This window comes from Lynx canadensis, chromosome A1 (assembly GCF_007474595.2).
Source record: "Lynx canadensis isolate LIC74 chromosome A1, mLynCan4.pri.v2, whole genome shotgun sequence".
In the NCBI taxonomy this organism is placed as follows: Eukaryota; Metazoa; Chordata; class Mammalia; order Carnivora; family Felidae; genus Lynx; species Lynx canadensis.
Window position 1 is genome coordinate 154,112,002 of NC_044303.2, and position 11,986 is coordinate 154,123,987.

The 11,986-nt window shown below is 37.7% G+C and overlaps 1 pseudogene; it reads right to left on the minus strand.

The window, feature by feature from the left end:
- Positions 1-1,034: 1,034 nt before the first annotated feature.
- On the minus strand, positions 1,035-2,479 carry LOC115506016 (annotated as a pseudogene).
- Positions 2,480-11,986: the final 9,507 nt, after the last annotated feature.

Here is an 11,986-nt window from a genome sequence, read left to right on the forward strand (position 1 = left end):
GTTGCTCTTCACTTTGGTTCTCCTTCACAGTTAGTAGCATCGAAAGCTGCTGCAGGGCAGGGACAAGCATTTGCAAAAACAAAAACAGTGTCCCCAGCTTACTATAAGCATGAATGTATATGACAGAATTACTTCTCAAGCAACAAATTTTTTTCAAATAATTTTTAAATGTTTATTTATATTTGAGAGAGAGACAGTGTGAGAGCGGGAGAGGGGCAGAGAGATGGAGACAGAATCTGAAGCAGGCTCCAGGCTCTGAGCCGTCAGCATAGAGCCTGACATGGGGCTTGAACTCACAAGCCATGAGATCATGACCTGAACTAAAGTCAGATGCTTAACCAACTGAGCCACCCAGGTGCCCCATAAGCAATGGACTTTCAAATCATCAAGAAGTCACCAGAAACAAATTTGCCAAGATATGCTTATGTTGAAGAGAATGTATTTATTTATATCAAACAGAGCGTTTAGTTTCAAAACTTAGTGTTTAGTTTGGGGTGGGTTGGGGAATCCAGCCATTTGAAAAATGACAGTCTTAAAAAAATGAACACCAAAAATAGGTTCACTAAATTTATTTAAAAAATCAGAACATTTCTTACAAAAGAGAATTACATTCTGCACACTGCTGTGAATAGATGCCAGGGACATATGGACTATTGTTACTTTTCCTCCCTGTTTCACTCCCCAAAATGTTACAATGACCACAAAGCAAAGTGTTCACAATAATTACATGGGTTTTTTTTCTTTAGAACCACCAACAATGAGAAAAAATTAAAATTCATTCACTGTGCTGCTATTTCAAAATTTTAATGTTAATTTTTGCACACCCTTCCCCAGCCTCCTTCCTTTTTTTAAGAAACTAAAAGATTTCTTCTGGTGAACAGCAAAGATTTTACTGCACCTCGAATGCAGAACACCTATGAAGGAGAGTAATGGTGGCTTTTTAAACAGAAACAAATAGAAAAAAAAAAAAAACCAAGATGTAGGATTCCTCTAGTTCTTCACTAGTTGTAGAAGAACTTTCTAGAATCCTGCTTCACACTATAAAAAAAGAAAAAATATCTTGCATCAGAATCCTTCCACATCTGCACACTATTTCACGCTGTTCTGCCAATACTGTGCATTTTGTATCAGGTCCTGTGTTCCTGTAATTGTAATGGTGTGATCTTCAGATCCTTCTAAAGTTTCTTCAATTTTGATCGAAGCTCCTGTCTCACAACGATTTGTTTAATCCTCTGACCGCCTTTGCCAATAATAGATCCAGCCAAATCGTTGGGAATAGTTACTTGCGTAGTAACAATAGGTCCACCAAGATAACCATATGAGCCACAACCCCTACATAGGAATAATCCTATCCAGAGCCACCCTGTGGTTCATAAACCACCTTTCATTCTGATGGGCTCCATGCAACAGAGTTCTAAGTTTCATCAGCACTGAAACCAACATTCCCATTAGTGGTCTCCAGGTCCTCCTAGGCCAGTAGATCTCCTCTTTTAGGTGGTGATAGTGGAGGAAGAGGAAGATTCTGAGCTCTGCTTCAACCCTGGCTACCTCATTCAGGAAGAGACTGAGGAGGTCCTTGATGAGGGATGACATCATCATAATCTCTTCTAGATGGAGGCATAGGACACCAACCCTGACCAGGAAGCATTCTGTCAAAACCGCCTTTCCCCTGCATGGGAAATCCCACAGGACGTCTATGGCAGTCAGCAAAAATTGTAAAACCATCCTAGGTTTCATCATAAAAATTGGGATCGTTAAGCTGTGCACGTCCTTTGATGGGTGACTCTGTTATAAGATCATGGATGATCTTGATGCACTGTTCAGTCCTATGAAGTTTTTCTCCAATGAGAACAACTCTGTCAGTGGAATGAAGACAGGAGTCCTAGAAAAGCCTGACTGTTGTGTGTGTTCCTTCAATGTTCTTTGATTTTAGCACCTCTAACCCCAGTAATTCCTCCTGCTAGTCTCTGATGAATCAAGTTGCAACTCGAAGTCAAAGTTGCTTCCTTTATAGTGTTGGTATTTTAAGCATTCCACAGTATCAGATTCTAGTGGGAGCTGATTGGTTGCTGTGGGTGATGGCAACTGTAGGCCCTCCTCTAAGGTAGAAATTCTTCAGAATTTCTCCAATTGTTTCAGTATCAGCACTGATAGTCACTATATGCTCGGGCCACTTCCATCTGGGACTAAAACACTGGAATTGTGGTCTGTATGGGGAAACTTAATATTCTTGGCTCCTTCCCAATCACTACCCCAGCATTCTTGCTGTGTAGTAGAATGTGTAAGTCAACCAACCATCTTACCAGTGTTTCTAGATTTTCTAAAGTCTTGTTCCTCTTCCGTATCTTCTGTGTGGTGTTTACCAAATTCAGCATTGGTTATGGTGTCAGGGAAGGTTTCCTCTGGCTGGTCAGTTTCCATTTTCTTATAATAAATGGACAAAACAATCAGGTATTATATATCCTTGTAGAGCAGAGCTGAACTCTTCTGGGCAGGACCAGCTGACAGCCTAGTGCTGCAGTCACTCCCCCTGCCCCGCCACCCCAGACCAACATCCCTAGGCCCCTGGGCTGCTGTGCTGCACTCAGCTGGTCACAGCTAGACAGAGTCTTCTTGTTCTTTCTCAATGCCTTTTATTTAGTTTTTGTGCCTAATTGCCTTAGTTAGAACTTTCATTCAATGTTGACTAGAAGTGCTTAAGTGGATTCCTTGTCTTATTTGTGATCTTAGGAGAAAGTGTTAACTTTTTCACTGTGGAGTATTATGTTACCTGTGGATTGTTTTCTTTTTGTAGGTAATGGTTGAAGAGTTTCTATTTTAATCCTAGATTCTTGAGTGTTTTTATCCTGACAGGTGTTAGATATGTCAAATGCTTTTCCTGAAGTGATCATTTTTTGGTCCCTTAATCTACTTATATGGTGTAGTATATTAATTTTCATACATTGAATGCATCTTGGCATTTCTCAAATAAATCCTACTTGATGATATTGCTTAATCCTTTTTATAAGTTGCCAGATTTGATTTGCTAGTATTTTGTTGAGGACTCTGGTGCTTATAACCTCTTTGTCTGTATAGGATAATTCTGGGCTGATGGAATGAATTGAGAAGTGTTATCTCCACTTATATTTTTTATTTTCATTTTTATGGAAAAATGTGTTAAAGATTGGTTATTAGTTATTTTTTCTTTAAACATTTCATAGAATTGCCAATGAAGATCTCTCATCCTGAGATTTTTATTGGTGAGAAGTTTTTTGATTACTAATTCAGTCTCTTGTCATAGGTATATTAAGATTTTCCATTGCTTCTTGATTAAGTTTTGGTAATTGTATCTTTTATTCCTGATTTTTGTAATTTAAAACTTCTATTTTTTTCTTGGTCAGTCTAGCTACAGAGCTGTCATTAAAAAAAATTTCAAAGAACCATCTTTAAGTTTTGTTGATTCTCTTATTTTATGTTTTTCTATTCTCTCTTATTTCCCTCTCTAATCTTCATTATTGTTTAAAATTTTTGCTTTGGGCTTAGTTTGCTCTTTTTCTAGTTTCTAACAGTGGAAGATTTGGTGATTAATTTGAGATTTTTCTTTTTTATTAATAGAGGTGTGTAGAGCCATGAATGTTTTTATATTCACAGCTTTATCTTATTCATAGCATAAATAATTTGATATATTATATTTTCATTTTTTAAAAATGTGTTTTCATTTTTATTAATCTCAAGGTATTTTCTAATTTCTCTTGTGATTTCTTCTTTGACACCTTAATTATTATAGGAGCATGTTAATTTCCACATATTTATGGATTTCCCAAATTTCCTTCTGTTACTGAGTTCTCATTTCATTTCATGCTATCAGAGTATACTTTGTTTCATTTAATCCTTTTAAATTTACTGAAGCTTGTTTTATGTCTTAACATATGACGTGTCCTGTAGAATGTTTCATGGACACTTGATCCTGGGGTTTTTGTGTAGTGTTGTAAGCTGTCTGTTAGGTATAATTGGTTTAAATTCTGTTCAAGTCTTATATTTCCTGCTTGATCTTCCATCTAGTTGTTCTATCCACTGTTGAAAGTAGGGTATTATAGTCTCCATTCTACCAGTTTTTGCTTCATGTACTTGTTAGGTGCATGGATGATTATAATAGGTGTACTTCTTGATGCATTGATACTTTTTTCATTATAACATGTCCTTCTTTGTGTCTAGTAACAACTTTTGCGTTAAAGTCTATTTTTTTGAAATTAGTATAGCCATTCTTCTTGTTTGCATGCTGTATCTTTTTCTATCTTTTCATTTTCAACTTATTTGTGTTTGTAAATCTGAAGTGTACAGAAAGCATCTAGTTGAATTATTTTTTAAAAGTTCATTCTGTCAGTTTCTGCATTTTAATTGGAGAATTTAATCCACTTATCTTTAATGTAATTATTAGATTACATTTGCCATTTTGCTATTTGTTTTACATGTTTTTGGTTTTCTTAGTTCCTCTCTTTCTCCATGACTACCTTATTTTGTATTAAGTAGATATTTTCTGCTGTACCATTGAAATATCCTTGTTTATTTTACTATATTTCTGAGATTTCTTTTTTTTTTCCAGTAACTAGGGAATACCATTAACATCTTCATTTATTATAGTCTAATTCAAATTAACACCAATTTAATTCAAATGGTATAAAACATTTTCTCCTTGTGACTCCATTCCCTCTCCTTTCTTTGTGCTGTTATTTTCCTACAAATTTCATCTTCATAAATATATGGTCAGGGATAGAGATATATAATCATTGCTTTGTACTTTTAAATCATATAGGAGGAAACTAGAGTTATAAATAAAAGATAAATTTATATTGTCTTTTAAAAATATTTTGTTTATCTGGGAATGTGTTAATTTCTCCTACATTTTTGAATGATAAATCTATTAAATATAGAACTCTTGGTTGTCTAGGAATGGAGCTTTGAAAGCATTCCAATAATATTTTGCTCCTTCCAGTGGCGGTTAGGCTGATGATTGTCATGATAAATGCAGGCTTTGGATTTTTAAGACTATCATGGATCTACAGAGGAAGGAATGAGGATAAAGCAAGTTAAAATGTCAAAAGCTCACTGCTCTTACCAATTCAGCTGTTTTTCTTCTACTTTTCATTTTTTAATAAGCACTCCTCAGATTGCTGCAAGCCTTTGGTTATTTTCAGCATTGCAAAAAGCTAAATCTGACATTTTTTTTTTGCCAGTATTTTTATTGCTTTTATGGAAGAGAGACTTTTCAGACGTCCATACTTGTTCTTTTTACTGATGTCACTAGAACACTTAGGGTGAATCATTTTAACATCTCACCGTTTGTTATAGCATTCCAAATTAAAGCTGGTTGTTTTAGACTGAGTTTCACTGGAAACAGAACATGAGATAAAGACCTGTATACAGATAGTTTATTTGGAAGGTAATTCTAGGGAGCAGAAGTGAAAAAGCCAAAAGAATGAGGATGAGAAGGAGCACAAGCCAATATCAGGCTGTGTTAATCATGTCACTGCTACAAGCAATGGAGGCTTGGCAGTATAGGACCTCCATGGAAACACACAGAATGCCTTCCAAACCAGAGGTGAATGCATTTTTCCATCAGCTCTTATCTTCAATTGGCTGGTTCTATCTGCAATGTTAACTTTCCCATACTTCCATGTCTCAAGTGCCATGACCAGAGAAAGTGCCTGTATTATCCACACATTGAGGGAAAAGGGTATACCTGCTCTAGACACTGTCAGCACAAAATGAATCAAAGGTCTCTCTGGTATTGTTTTCCCTACCTGAGACTGCAGTCAGAGGTGAGGTGAAGAGGACATGGGCTGGAGTATCTATGTGTATTAGTCAGGGTTCTCCAGAGAAACAGAACCAGAAATAGAGAAACAGAAGCAACGGTGTGTGTGTGTGTGTGTGTGTGTGTGTGTGTGTGTGTGTGTGTGTGTTTGTGTTTGTGTGTGTGTGTATGGTGTATTGTATGAGCCAATTTCATATATATATATATATATGCCATTTTTTAGAGTTTATTTTTATTTTGAAACAGAGATTGAGAGCATGTGCAGGGGAGGGGCAGAGAGAGGGGGAAAGAGAAAGAATCTCAACAGGCTTGGTGCTGTCAGCAGGGAGCCTAGTGTGGGGCTCAAATCCATAAACTCTGAGGTCATGACCTGAGCCAAAACCAAGAGTTGGACACTCAACTGTCTGAGCCACCTAGGCACCCCTATATGCACCTTTATAGTAATATATACAATATATTATGATATATGACAAGGAGTTGGCTCACAAAGTTACAGGGCTGGCAAGTCCCAAGATTTGTAGGATTAGTCTGCAAAATGGAAATGCAAAAGAGCTGATGGTGTGGCTCCATTTTAAGTTCAAAGGCACAATAACAAGGAGAGTTGATGATGTCTGAAGGCCAGCAGGCTTGCAACCCAGAAAGAGCTGATAGGATATTTCAGATTGAGTTTGAAGGCTGGAAGAAGCCCATGTCCCAGAGAGAAGGCAGTCAAGCAAGCAAAAAAAAAAAAAAAAAAAAAACAAAAACAAAAAAAAAAAAAAAACACACCTCTCTTCCTTAGGGAATAGTCAATCCCGTTGTTCTATTTAGGCTTTCATCTGACTGGATGAGGGCCCATACTTTAGGGAGAACAATCTACAAAATCTGCTGAAGTTAATCTCATTCAATATGCTCATAGAAACACCTGGAATAATGTTTGGCCAAATATCTGGGAACCCTGTGGCTCATTCAGGTTGACACATAAAATTAACCATTATGTTATGACATTTATTAAATCAGTCTACAGGTCAGACATTAATAACTAGAACTAACTAGTTAATGATTGCTTTACCTAGCAATCTAGGATAGTGTAGTGTTAGGAAATTATAAGCTTTGTCTAATCAACCCCTACAGATAGAAATAGAATTCAAGTACTCAGCTACAAATATTACATTCCCAAAGTAATATAATGTATTGTAGAAAAAATTAACATTAAAATATTCTATTTCAGTTACAATGATTTCTTTGTAACTGTAAAGTTAATCTATGAAATAAATTCTAATAAAAGCAGTATAAGATTTTTTCATTTTCAAGTTTTTATTAAATTCCAGTTAATTAACATTTAGTGTGATATTAGTTTCAGGTGTAGAATTTAGTGATTCATCACTTACATACACACCCAATGCTTATCACAAGTGTCCTCCTTACACCCATCACCCATTTAATCCATCCTCCATCATCCATCTTTCCTCCATCAACCCTCAGTTAGTTCTCTGTAGCTAAGAGTCTTTTTTATGGTTTTCCTCTTTCTCCCCCATGTTCATTTGTTTTGTGTCTTAAATTCCACATCTGAGTAAAATCATATGGTATTTGTCTTTCTCTGATGATTTAATGTGCTTAGCATAATACTCTCTAGCTCCATTCATGTCTTTGGAAATGGTAAGAATTCATTCTTTTTTTTTATGGCCGAATAATATTCCATTATACGTGTATACCACCTCTTCTTTATCCATTCTTCAGCTGATGGACATTTGGGCTCTTTCCATACTTTGGCTGCTGTTGATAATGCTGCTATAAACATTGGGGTGCATGTGCTCCTTTGAATTAGTATTTTTATATCCTTTGGGTAAATACCTAGTAGTGCAATTGCGGGATCATGGGGTAGTTCTATTTTAGCTTTTTGGGGGACCTCCATGCTGTTTTCCAGAGTGGCTGCACCAGTTTGCATTCCTTCTAACAGTATAAGAAGTTTTCCCTTTCTCCACATCCTCACCAACAACTGTTGTTTCCTGTGTTGTTAATTTCAACAATTCTGACAGGTGTGGGGTGATATCTCATTATAGTTTTTACTTGTATTTCCCTGATGACGAGTGATGTTAAGCATCCTTTCATGTGTCCGTTAGCCATCTGGATATCTTTTTTTGGAAAAATGTCTATTCATGTCTTCTGCCCAGTTTTTAACTGGATTATTTGTTTTTTGGATGTTGAGTTTGGTAAATTATTTATAGATTTTGGATACTAACCCTTTATTGGAAATGCCATTTGCAAGTATCTTCTCCCATTCTGTAGGCTGCCTTTTACTTTCGTTATTGTTTCTTTTACTGTGCAGAAGCTTTTTATCTTGAAGTCCCAATAGTTTATTTTTGCTTTTGTTTCTTTTGCCTCAGGAGACCTGTCTAATAAGAATTTGCTACAGCTGATGTTAGGGAGGTTACTGCCTGAGTTCTCTTCTAGGATTTTGATGGTTGCATATCTTATTTTTAGGTCTTCTATCCATTTTGAGTTTATTAAAGTGTATGGTGTAAGAAAGTGGTCCAGTTTGGTGTTTTTGCATGTTGCTGTCCAGTTTTCTCAACATTTGTTGAAGAGACTGTCTTTTTGCCATTGGATAGTCTTTCCTGCTTTGTCAAAGGTTAGTTGGCCATACATTTGTAGGTCCATTTCTGGGTCTTTTATTCTGTTCCATTGATCTATGTGTCTGTTTTTGTGCCAGTACCATACAGTCTTGATCACTGCAGCTTTGTTTGTTTGTTTGTTTTTTAATGTTTATTTTTGATAAAGACAAAGTGCTAGTGGGGGAGGGGCAGAGAGAGAGGGAAACAGAATTTGAAACAGGCTCCTAGCTGTCAGCACAGAGCATGATGTGGGGCTTGAACTCAGGAATGGCGAGATCATGACCTGAGCTAAAGTCAGACACCCAATCCACTGAGCCACTCAGGTGCCCCAAGCGGGATGTTTTTTAACCTCCATGTGTTTGTGGTCTTTCCAACTTTTTTTTGTGATTAACTTCAAGTTTAATAGCATTATGGTCAGAAAATATGCATGGTATGATTTCAGTCTTGTTGCACTTATTGAAGACTGATTTGTGACCTAGTATGTGATCTCTTCTGGAGAATGTTTCATGTGTACTCAAAAAGAATGTGCATTCTGCTGCTTTAGGATGAAATGTTTTGAATATATCTGTTTAAGTCCATCCAGTACAGTGTGTCATTCAAAGCCATTGTTTCCTTGTTGATTTTCTCTTCGATGATCTGTCCATTGCTATAAGTAGGATATTAAAGTCCCTTACTATTATTATTGTTAATGAGTTCCTTTATGTTTGTTTTTTATTGTTTCATATATTTGGGTGCTCCCAAGTAGGTAGCATAAATATTTACAATTGTCACATCTTCTTGTTGGATAGTCCCCTTTATTATGATATAGTGCCCTTCTTCATCTCTTGTTACAGTCTTTGGTTTAAAATCTAGTTTGTCTAATAAAAGCATTGCTACTGTGGCTTTCTTTTGACATCCATTTGTATGATAAATGTTTCTCCATCCTTTCATTTTCAATCTGCAAGTGTCTTTTGATCTCTAGGCTGTATATTGATGGGTCTTGTTTTTTTTTTTTTTTTAATCTATTCTGACACCCACTATATTTTGATTGGAGCATTTAATCCATTTACATTCAAAGTGATTATTGATATGTATTTAGTGCATTTTTTTTTTACTTGTTTTGTTGTTGTTTCTGGAGACTTACTCAGTTCTTTTCTAGTTTTTGTTGCTTTTGGTCTTTCCCACTCAAAGTGTCCCCCTTTAATATTTCTTGCAGAACTGGTTTAGTGGTCATGAATTCCTTTGGTTTTTGTTTGTCTGGGAAACTTTTTATCTCTCCTCCTATTCTGAATGATAGCCTTGCTTGATAGAATATTCTTCACTGCATATTTTTCCTAGTCATCACGTTGAGTATATCATACCACTCCCTTTTGGCTTGCCAAGTTTCTGTGGAGAGATCTGTTGCTAACTTTACTATATTTTGCAAATTTAGCTATTATGTCTTGGTGTTATGCTGTTTTTTGCTGTGCCTCTTTGTGCCTCTTGGATTTGGATGTATGGTTTCCTTCCCTAGATTAGGGAAGTTTTCAGCTACAGTTTGCTCAAATCAACCTGCCCCCTTTTCTTCTTCTGGGTCTCCTGTGACATGAATGTCATTATGCTTGATGGAGTCACTGAGTTCCCTAAGCCTACTTAGGGAATCTTATGATTCAAGATTTTTCTTTCCCCCTTTTGTTTAGCTTTATTATTTTCCATATTGCTATCTTCTGTATCAGTGATGTGTTCCTCCCCTTCTTCCATCATTGTGCTCATTACAGTCAGTCAGTTTCAAATCTTGGTTATTGCATTTTTCATTTCATACTGGTTTTTAAGTCTTTTTATCTTTTTGGTAAGGGTCTCCCTGATGACCTCTACGCTCTTCTCAAGCCCATGTAGTATCCTTATGACTGTTGCCTTAAATTCTGGATCAGGCACATTTCTTATATCTGTTTTGATTAGATCCTGGCTGTGACCTTTTCTTGTTCTTTGTTTTGGTATGAATTCCTCCACCTGGGCATTTTGTGTAGGTCACGGTCTCTGTCTTCTTCTTTGTGTTAGGAAGCCTGTTATGTTTCCCTTTCCTGAGAGTAATGGCTTTATACAGAAGAGGTCATATAATGTCCAGGATCTGGCACATCAGGAATTGTCTCTGGTGTGTGTGCTGCATGCACTCTACTACTGTGTTATGGCTGCTCTATCCCTTAGGTCAGTCCTCTGTAGCATTTCTACTTGTGTGCAGTGGGGAGTGTTTGCAACTTGGCCAGAGTGTGGAGAGTTTTAACTAGGTTTGCTCTGGTCTGCTTGCTAAAAGAGACCTGATGCTATTTCCACTAGAATTGAAGTTTTGCAGAACTCTATGTTCAGTAGATGTCATTTATGTGGGCATTCGTTTTGGTCTTCTGGGGGAAGGGGCACACTATGCTGATCCTTAGGCACACTTTCCTGAAAAAAGCAGTACCGGCAGAGTGCCAAGGGTGTACGCCACAGGGTAAGACTTGGTGTAAGCACATCAAGCAGCCTGTGCTGTTTGTTGAAGTTAGTTTATGCTGAGGGGCTGGGGAGGAAAATGGCCCCAGGAAGCTCCTTTGTCCCTGAAAGGAGAAAGTGGAGTCTGTGCTTGCTGTTCTCAGGGAAGCCCTCTCAGAAGAGCAAATAACTTCCCCTCTGCATCCTAGACATTTTTTAGATTGTTGTTTTCACACTGTCTCTTGGCATTGTTTGCCTGCCTGAAACAGTGCTATGCACTTTGGGGTCTATCCCAGCCAAGCTTGCTAACTTTTAAAACTCCAGACATTAGGCATCTGATGTGGTGAGGACCTGAGCTGGTCTTCTGGGGGTGGATCTCACTGTGCTAGGACTGTTGTCGGTTTGACTAAGGAGGGCAGTTTCGCCAGAGTGCATGGGCATGGGATTTGGAGCAAAACATGTTAAACAGCCAGTGTCCAGGGTGGCTGCCCTCAGTAGGTGTCTCTGTTCCTATGCTGAGGGGTAGGGGAGGGGAACAGTGCCTGCTAGCTTTTTTGTTCCCAGAGAGGCTATGCCACCTCTCCCAGATGTGCTCTAAGAAAAGGGAACAGTTTCTCCCTGTGAGTCTTAGGTGATCATCAGTTTGTGCCTTAGCCCGCCTCCCCGCCCCTTCTGGATTCCCTGCCTGCTTTTTCTCCATGAGTAGGGGAGCATCTCAGGGCTCTATCCTAGCCATGCTCCAGACCTTGAAGACTTCAATCTTAAAGTCTTGCTGGTTGCAAAAAGTCACGAAAATCAGCCCCTCTCATTTTCCCAGCCAATGGCTTTGGGGAAGTGTTCTCCTTATGCAGTCCCCTGTGTGCTTCTCTTTCTCTCTCTGACCTCTTTCCATGACCAGGGCTCCCTCCCCTGCTCAGCACCCATGTTTGATTTCTCCACCAAACCATGCCTCCACACCTCCTACCTTCCTGGATGTGACCTCTTCTCTTCCTCTAGTTGTGCAGTTTGTTGTGTCAGTCCTCGGGTTAATTTCATTGAGATATAAAACTTTTAAAGAATAAATCATATACTATATTTAATGTCTCCATCTTAAGTATATACACAAATATTGTTAAGGTACGCTTTTTAAGGAATATATGCAGTATATCAATGTTTGTTTATGACTCAAATTTTTCTA